Source organism: Trachypithecus francoisi, unplaced genomic scaffold (assembly GCF_009764315.1).
Source record: "Trachypithecus francoisi isolate TF-2019V2 unplaced genomic scaffold, Tfra_2.0 Lachesis_group11, whole genome shotgun sequence".
NCBI lineage: Eukaryota > Metazoa > Chordata > Mammalia > Primates > Cercopithecidae > Trachypithecus > Trachypithecus francoisi.
In genome coordinates, this window is record NW_022681456.1 from 80,678,433 (window position 1) to 80,699,549 (window position 21,117).

The window sequence follows — 21,117 nt, forward strand, 5'->3', positions numbered from 1 at the left end:
GCACATGCCTATAATCCCAGCTCCTTGGGAGGCTGAGGCAGGAGAATCGCTTGAACCTGCGAGGTGGAGGTTGCAGTGAGCCAAGACTGAGCCACTGCACTCCAGCCTGGGCAACAAGAGTGAAACTCTGTCTCAAAAATAAATAAATAAATTAGTAAATAAGCCACAAAACATCAACAAATCCTAAACCTAGTGGGTGATTTGTTGAGGAATATGGTATTTCCATAGTCTCAAAGTACTTTCTCATAAAATACTCATTAATTACAAAGGGAAAAAGAATAATTTTTGTAGTGGAGACGTAGCAAACATTGTCATAATCCAGAAATCAATGTTGGCCGGGCGCGGTGGCTCAAGCCTGTAATCCCAGCACTTTGGGAGGCCGAGACGGGTGGATCACAAGGTCAGGAGATCGAGACCATCCTGGCTAACATGGTGAAACCCTGTCTCTACTAAAAAAATACAAAAAACTAGCCGGGCGAGGTGGCGGGCGCCTGTAGTCCCAGCTACTTGGGAGGCTGAGGCAGGAGAATGGCGTGAACCCGGGAGGCGGAGCTTGCAGTGAGCCAGGATCCGGCCACTACACTCCAGCCTGGGTGACAGAGCGAGACTGTGTCTCAAAAAAAAAAAAAAAAAAAAAGAAATCAATGTTAACATTACCGGAAATGAGACAAATCAAAGTTATGTGTAGCCTTAGAGTATGCAACTAGAACACCATTTTTGTTGTAATTTTTGACAAAAATGCATAACCTGAAACTAAACATGAGGAAATATTGGACACACCCAATTGCTGAACATTCTACAAAATAACTGGCCTGTAATCTTTAAAAGTGTCAAGGTCATAAAAGTCAAGGAAAGATCAAGGAACTGTTCCATATTGAAGGAAGCTAAAGTGACATGACCACTAAATTCAACATGTGATTCGGGGCTGGGTCTTTTTGCTCTGAAGGATATTTTGGAGGCAACTGGCAAAACTTAAATGAGGTCCATGGATTACATGGTAGTAATGTATCAAATATTAATTTTCTGATTCTGGTGGCTCTAGTGTGGCTTTCTAAGAGAATGACCTACTTGGTAAGAATCATGCGTAAAAGTAGAGTTGATGAGGCACCATATCATCACCTCACCGGCAAATGGTTCAGGGGAGAAGAGTTACTTGGTACTATCCTTGCATCTTTTCCTTAAGTTTGACATGAATTAAAAATAAAAAAAAAAGTATGAATGATTTGAAACATTTAAAAAGCACTAAAACTAAGGTGATAGATACCTAGGCATCTGCCCCAAGATGAAAAGATATTAACATTTTGACCTTATTTGCCTCAGATCAACTGCCTGTGCACATTTGCCCTCTCTTTCTGTTTGCTTCAAGAAATAGAACACTAACTGGGCTCAGTGGCTCACGCCTGTAATCCCAACACTTTGGGAAGCCAAGGCAGGTGGATCACTTGAGCCCAGGAGTTCAAGACCAGCCTGGGCAACATGGTGAAATGCCGTCTCGGCAAAAAACACAAAAATTAGCTGAGTGTGGTGGCATAAGCCTGTAGTCTCATCTACTCAGGAGGCTGAGGTGGAAGGATGGCTTGAGCCTCGAAGGCAGAGGTTGCAGTGAGTCAAAATAATGCCACTGTACTCTAGCCTGGACAATACAGCAAGACTCTGTCTCAAATAAATAAATAAATAAAATGCTACAGAAATGTCTGCTCTGCTGGGCGCGGTGGCTCACGCCTATAATCCCAGCACTTTGGGAGGCCGAGGCGGGCAGATCACAAGGTCAGGAGATTGAGACCACAGTGAAACCCCATCTTTACTAAAAATACAAAAAATTAGCCGGGCGTGGTGGTGGACGCCTGTAGTCCCAGCTACTCAGGAGGCTGAGGCAGGAGAATGGCGTGAACCCGGGAGGCAGAGCTTGCAGTGAGCCGAGATCGCGCCACTGCACTCCAGCCTGGGGAACAGAGCAAGACTCCGTCTCAAAAAAAAAAAAAAAAGAAATGTCTGCTCTTATCACTTATATTCAGCATTATGGTTGAGATTAGTTGGTGCAATAAGGAAAGAAAATGAAATTAAAAGTACAAAGCCAGGCATGGTAGCTCATGCCTATAATCCCAACATTTTGAGAGGTTGAGGCGGGAGGATCACTTGAGCCCAGGAGTTTGAGACCAGCCTACACACCATAGCAAGACCCAATCTCTACAAAAAAAATTTCTGTTTTAATTAGTCAGGTATGGTGATGTGTGCCTGCAGTCCCAGCTGCTTGGCAGCTGAGGTAGGAGGATTGCTTGAACCCAGGAGGTCAAGGCTGCAGTGAGCTGTGATTATGCCACTGCACCCTAGCCTGGGTGACAGAATGAGACCCTGTCTCAAAAACAAACAAACAAACAAAAAAAAACAGAAAAAGTACACATTTTAGGAAGAAATTAAAGTGTTTTTTCATAGATAACATGATCATTTATGTAGAAAATCCTATGAAGTCCACATACAAAAAAAAATACTAGAATTAATAAGTGAATTTAGCAAGGTTGCAGGACACAAGATCAACATACAAAAATCAGTTATAAGCTAGGCATGGTGGTGCATAGCTGTGGTCTCAGCTACCCAAGAGGCTGAGGCAGGAGGAGCCCAGGAGGTCAAGGCTCTGATTGCACCACTGCACTCTAGCCTGCATGGCACAATGAGATCGTGTCTCCAAAAACAACAACAAAACCAATTATATGTTTATATACTAGCAAAAATAAAATAAAATAAAATCAGAAATTGAAGTTTTATAAAACAATATTTACAATAACATCAAAACTATTAAGTACATGGGGTGAATTTGACAAAAGATATGAAAAACCTGTACACAGAAAACTAAAGAGAGAAACTAAAGGCCTTAAATACATGGAGGGACATGCCACATTAATGGATCAGAAGACTCAATAATGTTAACAGTCATGTCTCCCCAAATTGTTTTTGATTTTTGTTTTGTTTTTCTTTTGAGACAGGGTCTCACCTGTTACCCAGGCTGGAGTGCTGTGGCACAAAAATGGCTCACTGCAGCCTCGACCTCCCAGGATCAAGCAATCCTCCCACCTCAGCCCCCCAAGTAGCTGGACCTATAGGCATGTGTCACCATGCCTGGCAATTTTTTCTATTTTTTTCTAGAGATGGGTCTCACTACATTGTCCAGAACGGATTTCTCCTCATATTGATGTATAGATTTAACACAATCCCAGTCAATGAGTCAAAATCCATACAGGCTATTTTCTTTTTTTAGAATATGACAAGGCTGGGCACAGTGGCTCACACCTGTGCCAGCACTTTGGGAGGCAGAGGCAGGAGGATAGCTTAAGCCCTGGGGTTTGAGTCCAGCCTGGGCAACATAATAAGACCTCATTTCTCAGAAAAAAAGAAAAGAAAATGACAAGCTGATTATAAAATGTCTTTGGAAATGCAAAGAACCCGGGATAACCAGAACAGCTTTGAAAAAGAACAAAGTAGGCTGGGCGCAGTGGCTCATGCCTGTAATCCCAGCACTTTGGGAGGCCAAGGCGAGTGGATCACCTGAGGTCAGGCATTCGAGACCAGCCTGGCCAACAGGGTGAAACCCCGTCTCTACTAAAAATACAAAAATTAGCTGGGTGTGGTGACAGGTGCCTGTAATCTCAACTACTTGGGAGGCTGAGGCAGGAGAATCGCTCAAATCAGGGTTTCACCATGTTGGCCAGGTCTCGGCCTCCTGACCTCAAATGATCCACCCACTTCAGCCTCCCAAAGTGCTGGGATTATAGGTGTGAGCCACCATGCCTGGCCTCTTGCTGAGTCTTCTGGCTGTCTCTCTCTTCCCATGTTGGACACTTGCTTCCCCTCCTCCTGCCCTTGGACATCAGACTCCAGGTTATTTGGCCTTTGAACCCTGGGACTTGCACCAGCGGCCTCCCAGGGGCTCTTGGGCCTTTGGCCTCAGACTGAGGGCTGCACTGTTGGCTTCCCTGGTTTTGAAGCTTTCAGACTTGGACTGAGCCACACTACTGCCTTCTCTTTCCCCAGCTGGCAAATGGCCCATTGTGGGACTTCGCCTTGTAATAATGTGAGCCAATTCTCCCTAATAAACTTCTTTTTTTTTTTGAGACAAAGTGTCACTCTGTTGCCCAGGCTGGAGTGCAGTGGCACGATCTCAGCTCACTGCAACCTCTGCCTCCCAGATCTCAGCTCACTGCAACCTCCACTCCCAGGTTCAAGCAACTCTCCTGCCTCAGCCTCCCAGGTAGCTGGGATTACAGGCGCCCACCATCACACCTGTCTAATTTTTTGTCTTTTTAGTAGAGACAGGGTTTCACAATGTTGTCCAGGCTGGTTTCAAACTCCTCACCTCAAGTGATCCTCCCACTTCGGCCTCCCAAAGTGCTAGGATTACAGGTGTGAGCCACCGTGCCCAGCCAATAAACTTCTTTTATATATACATATGGCTCATTGGTTCTATCCCTCTGGAGAACCCTAATATAATACATATACATATATATTGGAGATGTGTATGTGTTTGTGTGTGTGTGTGTGTATACATATACAAGCATATGTATAACAAAATAAAGAGGAATACACATAACATTATTACAATCCTCATTTCTGTAACTGGTTACGTGGTTGTAGCTGTTATTTATAACTACCTTCTTCATCTACCCATTCCTTTTGACTTCAGCAAGCACCTCAGCTGGTCATGTTTCTTTACCTGATAGAAGGACCTCAGCCTTCATACCTGAATGGTCTGGACCATTAGTAGTCCTTCCTGGACTGGGTTGTTGTAGTTTGCCATTGACCTTAATTACAAGGCATGATAATACTAAGAGACACTTTGAGGGATCTCTTGTATTCTAAATATACTATTCCTTAACTCCAATGTTCAGTAACAGTCCAGTGTCCCCTCGGTAGTTGGGATCAATCACCCCAACCAGCACAGTGATTTCCTTCTTTGGCTGTTGATGCAGAGGCATGAGGAGTCCATGTGGCAGGTGTCCTGTGAACAGGTAGCAGTCTTAACTTTTATTTCAGTAGAATCATTGTTGTGTCTCCTAGCAAAAGCATTCTTTCCTTTGGAAATAAGACCTCTAGGCCAGCAAACCATAAGGTTGCAGGAATTAGAAGCAAAAATTTTGCTAGGGTGGCCGGGTTTGGTGGCTTACATCTGTAATCCCAGCACTTTGAGAGGCTGAGACGGGTAGGTCACCTGAGGTCAGGAGTTCAAGATTAGCCTGGCCAACATGGTGAAAATACAAAAATTAGTCAGGCATGGTGTCGTCCACCTGTAATCCCAGCTCCTCAGGAGGCTGAGACAGAAGAATCACTTCTTCTGAGAATCACTTGAACCCAGGAGGCAGAGGTTTCAGTGAGCCGAGATCATGCCACTGCACTCCAGCCTGGGCAACAGAGAAAGACTCTGTCAAAAAAAAAAAAAAAATTTTTTTTTGCTAGGGGGTTACTAGAGGTAACAATGAGTGGTGTCACTCTCATTTCTACCCCTTGACTCCTGGACCTGTGAACCTTGTCTATGGAAAAAATAACATCATATATTGGACACTGATTCAACTCATATCTCCTCCTAGAGAACCTTGCCCCAGCTCTTAATTATATATTACCATCTAGCTGGAGCTGTAACTGAGTTTCCAAAAGGTCATTCCACCATTCTATCAAACCAGCTATTGCAGGATGGTGGGGAATATGGTAAAACTAGTGAATTCCATGAGCACAGATCCATTGGTGTGCTTATTTTGCTGTGAGGTGAGTTCCTTGATCAAAAGCAAAGCTGTGTGAAATACCACCATGGTGGATAAGGCATTCTATAAGCCTACTGATGGTAGTTTTGTCAGAAGCATTGTATTCAGGGTAGGCAAATCTGTATCTATAGTGTCTGTTCCAGTAAGAATAAACGCCACTCCTTCCATGATGGAAGCTGTCCAATGTAATCAGTCTGCCTCCAGGGAGCTGGCTTATCACCCTAGGAAACTGGCCACAGTGGGGACTTAGTGTTGGTCTCTGCTGCTGGCAGATTGGGCACTCAGCAGCGGTGGTAACCAGGTTGTCCCTGCTGAGTGGAAGTCTATGTTAAAGAGCCCATGCATAGGTTCCATTCCTGCCACCATGGCCATTTTGTTTATTAGCCCATTGGACAATGACAGGGGTGGCAGGGAAAGAGGGCTGACTGGCATCCATAAAATGGGTCACCATATCCACGTTTTTTTCTTTTTTTTTGTTTATTATATTTTTATTATACTTTAAGTTCTAGGGTACATGTGCACAACGGGCAGGTTTGTTACATAGGTATACATGTGCCATGTTGGTTTGCTGCACCGATCAACTCGTCATTTACATTAGGTATTTCTCCTATTGTAATCCCTCCCCCAGCCCCTCAGCCCCCACCCCCCGACAGGCCCCTGTGTGTGATGTTCCCCCCACTGTGTCCAAGTGATCTCATTGTTCAATTCCCACCTATGAGTGAGTATATGCAGTGTTTGGTCCTCTGGCTTTGTGGTAGTTTGCTGAAAATGATGGTTTCCAGCTTCATCCATGTCCCTGCAAAGGACATGAACTCATCCTTTTTTATGGCTGCATAGTATTCCATGGTGTATATGTGTCACATTTTCTTAATCCAGTCTATCATTGATGGACATTTGGATTGGTTCCAAGCCCTTGCTACTGTGAATAGGCTGCAACAAACATACGTGTGCATGTGTCTTTATAGTAGCAAGATTTATAATCCTTTGGGTATATACCCAGTAATGGGTCAAATGGTATCTCTAGTTCTAGATCCTTGAGGAATTGCCACATTGTCTTCCACAATGGTTGAACTAATTTACACTCCCACCAACAGTGTAAAAGCGTTCCTGTTTCTCCACATCCTCTCCAGCATCTGTTGTTTCCTGACTTTTTAATGATCACCATTCTAACTGGCGTGAGATGGTATCTCATTGTGGTTTTGATTTGCATTTCTCTGATGACCAGTGATAATGAGCATTTTTTCATGTGTCTGTTGGCTGCATAAATGTCTTCTTTTGAGAAATGTCTGTTCATATCCTTTGCCCACTTTTTGATGGGGTTGTTTTTTTCTTGTAAATCTGCTTGAGTTCTTTGTAGATTCTGGATATTAGCCCTTTGTCAGATAGGTAGATTGCAAAATTTTTCACCCATTCTGTAGGTTGCCTGTTCACTCTGATGGTAGTTTCCTTTGCCGTGCAGAAGCTCCTTAGTTTAATTAGATCCCATTTGTCTATTTTGGCTTTTGTTGACATTGCTTTTGGTGTTTCAGTTATGAAGTCCTTGCCCATGCCTATGTCCTGAATGGTATTGCCTAGGTTTTCTTCTAGGGTGTTTATGGTCTCAGGTTCAACATTCAAGTCTTCAATCCATCTTGAATCAATCCTTGTATAAGGTGTAAGGAAGGGATCCAGTTTCAGCTTTCTACATATGGCTAGCCAATCTTCCCAGCACCATTCATTAAATAGGGAATCTTTTCCCCATTTCTTTTTTTTTGTCAGGTTTGTCAAAGATCAGATGGTTGTAGATGTGTGGTGTTATTTCTGAGACATCTGTTCTGCTCCACTAGTAGTTTTATTTTTAGTTCTTTGGGTAATCTCCATACTGTTTCCCATAAAGGTTGTACTGAAATTCCCACCAATAGTATGTAAGCATTCCCTTTTCCGCTGCATCTTTGCCAACATCTGTTGTTTTTAGCCCTTTTTTTTTTTTTTTTTTTGTGAGCTCTCAGGCTGGAGCGTGGTGGAGTGATCTCAGCTCACTGCAACCTCCACCTCTCAGGGTGAAGCAATTCTTGTGCCTCAGCCACCTGAACAGCCAGGATTACAGTGTTTTTAGACTTTGTAATAGCCATTCTGACTGGCGTGAGACAGTATCTCATTGTGGGTTTGATTTGCATTTCTTTGATGATTAGCGATGTTGAGCATTTTTTTTGTGTTTGTTGGCTGCTTGTATGACTTTCGGAAAACGTTTATTCCTTTGGTCACTTTTTAATGGGGTTATGATTTTTTTTCTTGTAGAGTTGAGTTCCTTAGAGATTCTGGATATTAGTCGTTTGTCAAATGCATAGTTTGCAAATATTTTTCCCATTCTGTAGACTGTCTATTTACTCTGTTGATTGTTCCACTTAACTACTAAAATCCTGTGCTACCGAGGTCATGCTTTGGTGAGCTTTCATGTGGGACACAAATATCTTTTCATTTTTTTGCCCAAAGAAGTCTATCCATATACCTCTTTTTTTATTTCTTTGTCACCAATTTTCTAATCATGTTCATTCCACGTCCATGACTAGCCAGCCAAACTATTGGCTACAGACCATGAATCAATATATAATAGAATGTTTGACCATTTCTCCTTCCAAGCAAAGTGAACGACCTGGTGTAATGCTTGAAGTTCTGCCCCACTGGGAGGATTTCCCTTCACCACTGTCCTTTGGGGTGTCCCAGAAAGGGACTCTTGTGTGCAGCTGTCCACTTTTGGGTGGTGCCTGTGTAATGTACAGAACCATCTGTAAATCCAGCCTGAGTCTTTTTTTCTCTGTCAACGGATCATAGGCAACATTCCATGAGGCCATAGGTGCAGGCTGGGAGAGAGAATGCAAAGTAACAGCAATGGGGGCTAGAGGTATTTGGATCACTTCTTCATGTAACTTACCTGTGCCTTCAGGGGCTATTCAAGCCCAATCATGTACACACCACTTCCATTTGATGATGGAATGCTGCTGTGCACGCCCAATGTTGTGACTTGGTGGGGCAGATAACACCAAGTTCATGATAAGCAGCTCAGGTTTCATGGTAACTAGGTGACCTGAGGTTAAGTATTGAGTCTCTATTAACACCCAGTAGCAGGTCAAAGAGTTACTTCTCAAAAGGAGAGTATTTCTGGCCGAGCACGGTGGCTCATGCATATAATCCCACACTTTGGGAGGCCAAGGCGGGCGGATCACCTGAGGTCAGGAGTTCAAGACCACCCTGGCCAACATGGCAAGACCCTGTCTCTATTAAAAATAGAAAAATTAGCCAGGTATGGTGGCAGGCGCCTGTAATCCCAGCTACTTGGGAGGCTGAGACAGGCAGAATCGCTTGAACCCAGGAGGTGGAGGTTGCAGTGGGCCGAGATTGCACCATTGCCCCCCTCCAACCTGGGTGATAAGAGCAAGGCTCTGTCTAAAAAAAAAAAAAAAAAAGAGTACTTCTTTGCAGAGGATTGAAGACCTTTGAGAGTGTCCATATCTGCCCCTGATACTTCAAGCACCACTAGATCTGCTGGATCACATGGCTCAAGCAGCAGAGCTGCTTGCACAGCACCCTGGACCTGTTACAGAGACTTCTGTTCTGGGCTCCACTCAAAATTGGAAACTTTTCAGGTCATTTGGTAAATGGGCTGGAGTAACATACCCAAATGGGGAATATATTGATCCTAGAAGTTTGAGGTTATAGTGAGCTATGATCACACCCCTGCACTCCAACCTGGGTAACAGAGTGAGATCCTGTCTCTAAAATAATACAATAATAATAATAATATCAATGTAATGGGCCAGCATAATATCTCATGGAAGAAAAAAGCAATCAAGATCTTTGTGAACTAAATTATGACAGTGGACTGGAGAGTTGATATAGCTCTGAGATAGCATAGTTAAAGTGTATTGCTGGCCTTGCCAGCTAAAAGCAAACTGCTTCTGGTGGTCCTTATTAGATACCCCTGTGATTTCATCTCCAGCCAGTCAATTGTTTCAGTTCCCCAGGCCTCTGACTGTCAGAGTACCCTTAAAAACCCCAACCTCTGAATTCTTGGAGAGGTGAATTTGAGACATTTCTCCCATCCATCCTCTTGGCTGGATCTGCAATAATTAAACTCTTTATTTGTGGCAATTCTCAGTGCATTGGTATTTTTTGTTTGTTTTTGTTTTCTTTTTTTAGACAGGGTCTCACTCTGTTGCCCAGTCTAGTGTACAGCGGTGCGATCATGGCAAACTGCAGCCTAGACCTCCTGGGATCAGGTGATCCTCCCACCTCAGCCTCCTGGGTAACTGGGACTGCAGGTGAGTGCCACCATACCCAGCTAATTTTTTTGTATTTTTTTGTAGACATGAGGTTTTGTGATGTCGCCCAGGCTGGTCTCAAACTCCTGGGCTCAAGCGAGCTACACACCTTGGCCTCTCAAACTGCTAGGATTACAGGTGTCAGCCACCACACCCAGTCTAGTGCCTTGGATTTTTTCAGGGCAGTGGGCAAAAAGAACCAGTCAGGCTATAACTTGACCTACAGAGGAGAGGGATCACAGAGCTCTTTGAGGATGCTGGAGCCTCTCACAAATTTATTTCTCACAGAACGGTAAGTCATCTGGACCCTCCCAGTGTAGGTAAGTAGGTCTTAAATGACAAATGCACTCTAACATTCCAATTCCCTAAGCCTTTGAATCCCTTCCTCTGCATTAAACCAAGACAGGTCCAGCAATTTCAATTCACTCAACTATGGGACATCTTTGGAATATGTTTTAGCCAACCACTCAAACTGTTAGAGCACTTTCTAACTCCTCAAGCAGCAACATTCAATGCAGTAAGCCCATATCAATAAACTGGGCCAAATCCAATTTTGTGTTGCTTACACTATTATCCCAACCCTTAGTATCTATTCCCATACATGTTCCCCAAATTTCAATTTGTATAAATTGGAAAACTCAAGCAGTCTTTTGGAGTGTAGCCCACCTCCTCCTGGGTAACACTTTATACCTCACCTTTAGACACCTACTAGGACTCTTTTATTTATTTTGAGGCAGAGTCTTACTCTGTTTCTCAGGCTGTAGTGCAGTGGCACCATCTCAGTTCATTGCAACCTCCACCTCCTGGGTTCAAGCAATTTTACTGCCTCAGTCTCCCAAGTAGCTGGGATTACAGGTGTGCACCACCGTGCTTGGCTAATTTTGATATTTTTAGTAGAGATGGGGTTTTACCATGTTGGCCAGACTGGTGTCCAACTTCTGGCCTCAAGTAATCTACCCTCCTCGGCCTCCCTAAGTGCTGGGATTACAGGTGTGAGCAACCATGCCCGGCCAATATATGATTTTAATCGTCCAGTTTTCAACAAAAAATTATGACACATGCAGAGAAAATCTGAATCACACAGAAAAAAAGCAGTCAATATCAATTATCCTTGAGAAAACCCAGATGTTGCACATACTAGATAAATACTTTCATTTGTTTATGTTTGAAAGAGGGTCACGCTGCTCTGTTGCTCAGGCTGGAGTGTGGTGGCACAATTATAGTTCCCTGCAGCCTCGACCTCCTGGGCCCTTGCAATCCTCCTACCTCAGCCTCCCAAGTAGACAGGACCCCACAGGTGTGCACCACCATGCCTAGATAATTTTTTAAATTTTTTGTAGAGACAGCGTCTCTCTATGTTGCCCAGGCTGGACTCGAACTCCTGAGCTGAAGTGATCCTCCCACCTCGGTCTCCCAAAGTGCTGGGATTACAGGCATGAGCACTGTGCCTGTTCAAACAATTAAGGAAACCATGTCTAAAGAATGAAAAAGAAGTGGCTTTGTTTTCTGTTTCTTATAATGGAATACCTGAAACTGGGTTATCTATTTATTTACTTACTTATTTATTTATTTTGGAGATGAAGTCTCACTCTGTTGCCCAGGCTGGAGAGCAGTGGTGTGACCTTGACTCACTGCAACCTCCGCCACCCAGGTTCCAGCGATTCTCCTGCCTCAGCCTCCCCAGCAGCTGGGATTACAGGCGCACGCCCCCATGCCCAGCTAATTTTTTGTATTTTAGTAGAGACGGAGTTTTACCGTGTTGCCCAGGCTGGTCTCCAACTGCTGAGCTCAGGCAATCTGCCCACCTTGGCCTCCCAAAGTGCTGGGATTACAGACGTGAGCCACCATGCCCGGCCAGCAATTTATTTTTAAAAAGAAATTTATTTATTTGTATTCCTTTTTATTTAATTCAAACAGTCATTGAAGGAATTTGTTTCTTATAGTTATGGAGGCTGAAAAGTCCAAGGTCAGGGAGCTGCTTCTGGTGAGAGCCTTCTTGTTGGCAGGCACTACAGAATTTTGAGGTGATACAGGGCATCACATGGTGAGGGGGCTGAGCATGTTAACTCAGGTCTGTCTCCCTCTTGTTACACCGTTTCCACTCTCACAATAACCTGTTAATCCTTTAACCCATTTTTCCATGAATGGATTAACCCATCCATCACGTCAGAACTCTCATGACCCAGTCGCCTCTTAAAGGTCCCACCTCTCAATACTGCCACATTCAGGGTTCAATTTCCACATGAGGCTGGGCGCGGTGGCTCACGCCTCTAATCCCAGCATTTTGGGAGGCTGAGGCAGGTGGATCACTTGAGATCAGGAGTTCCAGACCAGCCTGTCCAACATGGTGAAACCCCACCTCTATTAATATACAAAAATTAGCCAGGCATGGTAGTGCATGCCTGTAATCCCAGCTACTCAGGAGGCTGAGGCAGGAGAATTGCTTGAACTCGGGAGGTGGAGGTTGCAGTGAGCAGAGATTGCGCCACTGCATTTCAGCCTGGGCGACAGAGCAAGACTCCGTTTCAAAAAAAAAAAAAATTTCCACAAATTCTGGAGGGGATAAATATTCAAACCATAGCAGAAAGTATGAGAAATGTGTCACCAAATAGAGAATATCAATAAAGAGATAGAAATTATGACTGGGTGTGGTGGTTCACATCTATAATCCCAACACTTTAGGAGGCCAAAGGGGGAGGATTACTTGAGGCCAGGAATTTGAGACCAGCCTGGTCAACACCCCACCTCAATTAAAAGAAACAAAAAGAAAAAAGAAGAAAACAAATTATTTTGAAAGAACCAGTCCAGACGCGGTGGCTCACGTCTGTAATCCCAACACTTTGGGAGGCCAAGGCAGGAGGATCACCTGAAGTTGGGAGTTTGAGACCAGCCTGATCAACATGGAGAAACCCTGTCTCTACTAAAAATACAAAATTAGCTCGGCATGGTGGCATATGCCTGTAATCCTGGCTACTCCAGAGGCTGAGGCTAGAGAATTGCTTGAACCTGGGAGGTGGAGGTTGCGGTGAGCTGAGATCACGACATTGCACTCCAGCCTGGGCAACAAGAGCGAAACTCCGTCTCAGAAAAAAAAAAAAAAGAACCAAATAGGCCAGGTGTGGTGACTCACACCTGCAATCCCAGCACTTTGGGAGGCCAAGGCAGTCAGATTGCTTGAGTCTCTGCCTACCCTGTCTCTACGAAAAATACAAAAAATTAACTGGGCATAGTGATGTGTGCCTGTAGTCCCAGCTACTTGGAGGGCTGAGGCAGGAGGATTGTATGAGCCCAGGAGGTTAGGGATGCAGTGAGCCAAGATTGCACCACTACACTACAGCCTGGGTAATACAGTGAGACCCTGTCTCAAAGGAAAAAAAAAAGAAAGAAAGAAACCTTGGTGTTGAAGAGTACAATAACAGATGAAAACTTCACTACAAGGTCTTAACAGCAGATTCAAGCAGACATAATGAGAAAGACTGAACTGGAGGCAGGTCAATTGAGATTATCCAATCTGAGAAAAAACAATCAAAAGGAATGACGAAAAATGAACAGAGCCTCAGAGACTTGTCATATGTCATCAAATAAACTAAGGTGAGGAGAGAAGAGAAAGGGACAGAAAGAATATTTGAAGAAATGGCTGAAAACTTCCCAATTTGATGAAAAGCATTAATTTACAAATCCAAGAAGTCCAACCAACTCCAAGTAGGAAAAATTCAAACAGATCCACCACTACACACTACACACATCATAACCACACCATCAAAAGACAAAGATTAAGAAAGAATGTTGAAAGCAGCAAGAGAAAAGTTACTCATGTGTACAAGGGATCCTCAATATGATTTATTAACAGAAACCTTGGAAGCCAGAGGCAGTGGAATGACATCCAAGAACTAAAACAAAAAGACTGTCAGCCAGGTGCCATGGCTCACACCTGTAATCCCAACACTTTGGGAGGCCGAGACAGGCAGATCACTTGAGGTCAGGAGTTCGAGACCAGCCTGGCCAACATGATGAAACCCTGTCTCTACTAAAAATACAAAAATTAGCCTGGTGTGGTGGCACATACCTGTAATCCCAGCTACTCAGGTGGCTGAAGCAGGAGAATGACTTGAACCTTGGAGGCGGAGGTTACAGTGAGGCAAGATTGCACCACTGCACTCCAGCCTGGGTGACAGAGCAAGACTCCATCTCAAAAAAAAAAAAAAAAAATAGAAAAAGACTGTCAACCAAGACACTACATCCAGCAAAGGTATCCCTCAAAAACTAAGAAGGCAGGTGCAAAGGGTCATGCCTGCAATCCTAACTACTCAGGAGACTGAGGCAGGATGATCACTTGAGGCCAGGAGTTTGACACTAGCTAGAACAACATAGCAAGACCCCATCTCTAAAACAAAAATGAAGAAGAAATTAAGACATTCTCAGATGAACAAAAACTGAAAGAATTTGTCACTAACAAATCTGTCCTCTAAGAAATACTAAAGGAAGTCCTTCAGGCTTAAATGAAAGCATACTAGATAGCAACTCTAATCCATATGAGAAAATAAAGAGCTTTAGTGAAGATAATTGTATAAGGTAAATATAAAGATAATATGAATATAATTTTTGCTTGTAAATTTCCTTTTCTCTTGTCATATTTAAAAGACAATTATATTTTAAAATTATAAATCTATGTTGATGGGGCTGGGCATGGTGACTCACACCTGTAATCTCAGCCCTTTTGGGAGGTAGAGGTGGGTGGATCACTTGAAGTCAGGAGTTCGAGACCAACCTGGCTAATATAGCGAAACCCTGTCTCTACTAAAAATACAAAAATTAGCCGGGTGTAGTGGCTCACATCTGTAATCTCAGTTATGCAGGAAGCTGAGGCACGAGAATTGCTTGAACCCCAGAAGCAGAGGTTGTAGTGAGCTGAGATTGCCCCACTGCACTCCAGCCTGAGTGTCAGAGTGAGACTCTGTCTCAAAAAAAAAAAAAAATCTATGTTGATGGGCATACAATGTAGAAACATGTAATTTGTATGACAATAACTGCACAAAGGAGGAAGGTGAAAATAAAGCTATACAGAAACAAAGCTTTTATTTACTGTTAAAATTAAGTTGATATTAATTCAGATTAGATTGTTATAAATAAAGATACTAATTGTAATCCCCAGGGCAACCACTAAGAAAATATTTCAAAAGATTATTAAAGGAAATAACAAAGGAATTAAAATGGGACACTATTTAATACAAAAGATAGCAGGAATCCTGGAATGGGAGGGGAAACACAAGACGTATAGAAACAAATAGCAAAATGGCAGATATAAGTTCTGTCTTATAGGAATTACACTAAATGTAAAAGGCAGAAATTTGCATAATGAGCAAAAAAATATGATTCAACTATAAGCTGTCTACAAAAACACATTATAGATTCAAAGATACTTACAGGTTGATACCTGATGTGGTCACTCATGCCTGTAATCCCAGAACTTTGGAAGGCTGAGGTGGGAGGACTGCTCGAGGCCAGAACGTTCAGGCCAGCCTAGACAACACAGTAAGACCCTGTCTTGCTAATTAAATAATAACCTCACTTTTTTTTAACAGCAAAAAAAAAAAAAAAAGAAAGAAAGAAAGAAAAAAAGACATTTATAGGCTGAAAGTAAAAGGAAGAAAAAAGATACATGATGCAAACAATAACCAAGTAATCTCAATTGGTTTGTACTAATATAAGACAAAAAAGCACTGAAAGTCAAAAATTGTTACTAGAAACAAAGAAGGACATTTAAAAATTATTAAATAGTCTTTTTTTTCTTTCTTTTTTTTTTTTTTTTATCCTGAATCTTGCTCTGTCCCCAGGCTGGAGTGCAGTTGTGCAATCTCAGCTCACGGCAACCTCCGCCTCCCAGGTTCAAGCGATTCCCCTGCCTCAGCCTCCTGAGTGGCTGGGACTACAGGCACATGCCACCACGCCCAGCTAATTTTTTGTATTTTAGTAGAGACAAGGTTTCAACATGTTGGCCAGGATGGTCTCGATCTCCTGACCTTGTGATCTGCCTGCCTCGTCCTCCCAAAGAGCTGGGATTACAGGCATGAGCCACCATGCCCAGCCCTTTTTCTCCTTTTTTGAGACAAGGTCTCACTTTGTCACGCAGGCTGGAAAGTAGTGGTGTGACCATGGATCACTATAGCCTCAAACTCCAGGGCTCAAGCAATCCTCCCACCTCAGCCCCACAAGTAGCTGGGACTATGGGCACACACTATCATGTCCCGCTAATTTTTAATTTTTTTTTGTCAAGATGGGGTCTCACTATGTTGCCCAGGCTGGTCTCAAACTCCTGGGCTCAAGTGATCTTCCCACCTTGGCCTCCCAAAGTCCTGGGATAACAGGTGTGAGTCACTGCACCCAGGCAAAAGGTCAATTTTATCAATCAAGAAGATGGACAAGAAAAGAGAAAAGAAAAAGATGTAGCAATTATCAACATAAATGCACCTAACAACAGAGCTTCCCAAAACATGAAGCAATAATTGACAGACTTGAAAGAAGAAACAGGCAATTCAGGCTGGGCGTGGTGACTCATGCCTGTAATCCCAGCACTTTTGGGAGGCCAAGGTGGGTGGATCACTTGAGGTCAGGAGTTTGAGACCAGCTTGGCCAACATTGTGAAACCCCATCTACTAAAAATATAAAAATTAGCCAGGCGTGGTGGCACGTGCCTGTAATCCCAGCTACTTGGGAGACTAAGGCAGGAGAATTGCTTGAATCCAAGAGGCAGAGGTTGCAGTGAGTAGAGATTGTGCCACTGCACTCCAGCCTGGGCAACAGAGTGAGACTCCACCTCAAAAACAAAAACAAAAACAAAACGGAATAAGCAATTCAATGATAATCATTGAGGACTTCAATACCTCCACTTTCAATAATGGATAGAACATCTAGACAAAAGATCAACAAGGAAAGGGATGATTTGAACAATACTATTAACCTACTAGACTTAACAGCTATCTATAAAACACTCCACCTAACAATGGCAGAATATATTCTTCTTAGGTTCACATGAGGACCAGGGGCAGTGGCTCACACCTGTAATCCCAGCACTTTGGGAGGCTGAGATTGATGGATCTTTTGAGGCCAGGAGATCGAGACCAGCCTGGCCAACATGGCTAACCCCCATCTCTACTAAAACTATAAGCATTAGCCAGGTGTGGTGGTGCACGCCTGTAATCCCAGCTACGGGGGTGGCTGAGGCATGAGAATCACTTGAATCTGGGAGGCAGCGGTTGCAGTGAGCCAAGATTGCACCCTGTACTACAGCCTGAGTGACAGAGTGAGACTCTGTCTAAAAAAACAAAGAAAAATAAAGGGCACATGAAAAAATTTTCAGTATAAAACATATTTTAGGCCAAAAAATAACTCATAAACTTTAAAGTATTATAATAATGCAAAGTATGTTTTGTAATCATAACGGAATAAAATTAGAAATTAATCACAGAAGAAAATGAGAAATTCCCAAATATGCAGAAAATAAAAAACATATTCCTAAATAAACAATGAGTCAAAGAAGAAATTACAGGGATGTTAGATGACCCTTTGAAATAAATAAAAATAAAAACAAAACCTATTAAAATTTTATCGAATGCCGCTAAACCAGTGCTTAGAAGGAATTTTATAGCTGTAAATGAATGAATTTAAAAAAGAAAAAAGACCTCAAATTCAATAGCCTAAACCAAAGGAAAAAAACATCTAGGTGCTATGGCTCATGCCTATTATCACAACATTTTGGAAGGCTAAGGTAGGAAAATCACTTGAGGCCAGGTATTTGAGACCCACCTGGTCAACATAGTAAGACCCATCTCTACAAAAAAAAAAAAAAAAAAAAAATTAGCCAGGCATGGTGACACTTGCCTGTAGTCCTAACTACTTGGAAGGCTGAGATGGGAAGATCACTTGAGGCCAGGAATTTGAGGCCAACCTGGTTAACATAAGTAAGACCCATCTCTACACCACCCCCCCAAAAAAATTAGCCAGGCATAGTGACACTTTCCTGTAGTCCTAGTTACTTGGAAGGCTGAGATGGGAGCATCACTTGAGCCCAGGAGCTTGAGGCTGCAGCGAGCTATGATCGGGGTACTGCACTCCAGCATGGGTGACAGAGTGAAACCTTGTGTCTTTAAAAAAAAAAAAAAATTGTAATTAAAAAAAAGAAAACTAAACCCAAAGCAAGTAGGAGGAAAGAAATAATAGAGATATAGGGATTAGACTGGAAATAAATGAACTAAGGAATGAAAAAATAATAGATAAAATCAATGAAACCAAAAATTGATTCTTTGAAAAGACGAACAAAATTGACAAAACTTTAGCTAGAGTGACTAAGATAAAAAGAGAGAAGACTCAGCTGGGCCTGCTGGCTCATGCCTGTAATCCCAACACTTTGGGAGGCTGAGGCAGGAGGATCATTTGAAGTCAGGACTTTTTGGGGGGATTTTTTGGCTTTTCTTTGAGACAGTGTCTCACTCTGTTGCCCAGGCTGGAGTGCAGTGACACGCCATTCACTACAATCTCGAACTCCTGGGCTTAAGCGGTCCTCCCAACTCAACCTCCCTAGTAGCTGGGACTACAGGTGTGAGCCACCATGCCTGGCTAATTTTTGTATTTTTTGTAGACAGGGATTTCGCCCTGTTACTCAGGCTGGTCTTGTACTCCTGGACTCAAGCAATCCACCTGCCTCAGCCTTCCAAAGTGCTAGGATTACAGGTGTGAGCCACCATGCCTGGCCAAAGTTAGGAGTTTGAGACCAGGCTGGGCAACAAAAGTGAGATCGTGTCTACACAAAACAAAATTCAAAAAATTAGCTGGGCTGGCATGGTGGCATGTACCTGTAGTCCTAGCTACTCAGTAGGCTGAGGCAGAAGGATTGCTTGAGCCTGGGAGCTCAAGGCTGCAGTGAGCTATGCACATACTTCACTTCAGGCTGGGCAACAGAGCAAGACCCTGTCTGAAAGAAAGAAAGAGAAAAAGAGGAAAGAAAGAAAGAGAGAGAGAGAGAGAAAGAAAGGAAGGAAGGAAGGAAGGAAGGAAGGAAGGAAGGAAGGAAGGGGAAGGAAGGAAGGAAAGAAGGAAGAAAAGAAAGAAGGAAGGAAGGAAGGAAGGAAGGAAGGAAGGAAGGAAGGAAGGAAGGAAAAGAAAAAGAAAGCTTTCCAACTTGGGCCCAGAATGGCCTGCAAAGAAGGGTGGTGAGAAGAAAAAGGGCTGTTCTGCCATCAACGAGGTGGTGACCGAGAATACACCATTAACCTTCACAAGTGCATCCATGGAGTGGGCTTCAAGAAGTGTTCCCCTTGGGCACTCAAAGAGATCTGGAAATTTGCCACGAAGGAGATGGGAACTCCACATGTGCGCATTGATACCAGACTCAACAAGGCTGTCTGGGCCAAAGGAATAAGGAATGTCCCAGATCACATCCGTGTGCGGTTGTCCAGAAAACATAATGAGGACGAAGATTTACCAAATAAGCTCTATACTTTGGTTACCAATGTACCTGTTACTGCTTTCAAAAATCTGTAGGCAATGTGGATGAGAACGGCTGATCATCATATACATCAAATAGTTATAAAATTGCTTTCAAAAATAAAAATAAAACGAGAGAGAGAGAGAAGACTTAAATTGCTAAAATCAGGAATAAAATAAAGAATGTTATCATCAGCCTCACAGAAATAAAAATTATTCTAAGGGAATATTATGAAAATTGCATGCCAATAATTAGATAATCTAGATGAAATGTAAGAATTCCTAGAACGACACAAGCTACTGAAACTGACTCAAGAGGAAATTTTAAAAAATTAAATAAACGCATAACAAGAAAAGAGACTGAATTACTCATTAAAAATAAAAAATTTCCACAAAGAAAATCCCAGGACCATATTGTTTCACTGGTGAATTCAGTCAAATGTTTAAAGAAGACTTAACACCCTTCCTTCCTTCCTTCCTTCTTCCTTCCTTCCTTCCTCCTTCCTTCCTTCCTCCTTCCTTCCTTCCCCCTCCCTCCCTCCCTCCCTCCCTCCTTTCCCCCTCCCTCCCTCCCTCCCTCCCTCCCTTCCTTCCTTCTTTCTTTCGCCAGGGTCTTGCCTTGCCTTGCCCTGCCCTGCCCTGCCCTCTCCTGCCCTGCCCTGCCCTGCCTTGCCTTGCCCTGCCCTGCCCTGCCTTGCCTTGCCTTGCCTTGCCTTTTTTCTTTTCTTTCTTTCGACACAGTCTTGCTCTATTGCCCAGTGCAGTAGCATGATCATAGCTCACTGCAACTTCCAACTCTTGGGCTCAAGCAATCCTCCTGCCTCAGCCTCCTGAGGTAGCTAAGACTACAAGCATGTGCCACCATGATGCCTGGTTATATATACATATATTTTTGTAATTTTTGTTGAGATGGGATCTCACTATGTTGTCCAGGTTGAACTCCTAACCTCAAGCAATCCTCCTACCTCAGCCTCTCAAAGTGCTGGGATTACAGACATGAGCCACTGCACCTGGCCATACCACCAATTTTTCACAAACTCTTCCAAAAAAATGGAAGAGGAGTTTGGCTGTGGTGGCTCATACTTGTAATCCCAGCACTTTGGGAGGCCGAGGTGTGGGGATCACTTGAGCCCAGGAATTAGAGACCAGCCTGGGCAACGTGGCAAGACCCTGTCTCTACTAAAAATACATAATATTAGCCGGGCATGGTGGCACGCACCTGTAGTCCCAGTTATTTGGGAGGCTGAGGTGGAAGAATTGTCTGAGGCCAGGAAGTGAAGGCTGCTGCAGTAAGCTGAGATCGCACCACTGCACTCCAGCCTGGGTGATGGGAGTGAGACCCTGTCTCCAAAAAAAAAAAAAGAAGAGGAGGCAACATATCTCAGTTCATTCTATGAGGTCAGTATTACCCTGATTGGTAATCAAACCAGATAAAGACATCACAAGAAGAAAATTACAGACTAATATATCTTATAAACATAGACACAAAAATCTTCAACAAAGTACTAGCAAACTTAAATCCAGCAACATGTAAAAAATTATGCCCTATGACCAACTGAGATTTATCCCAGAAATGCAAGGTTGGTTTAACA

General features: G+C 43.2%; 1 pseudogene; it reads left to right on the plus strand.

Moving 5' to 3' along the window:
- LOC117090864 overlaps positions 1-19,582 on the plus strand; it is a 31,992-nt pseudogene extending 12,410 nt beyond the window's left edge.
- The last annotated feature ends 1,535 nt before the right edge of the window (positions 19,583-21,117 follow it).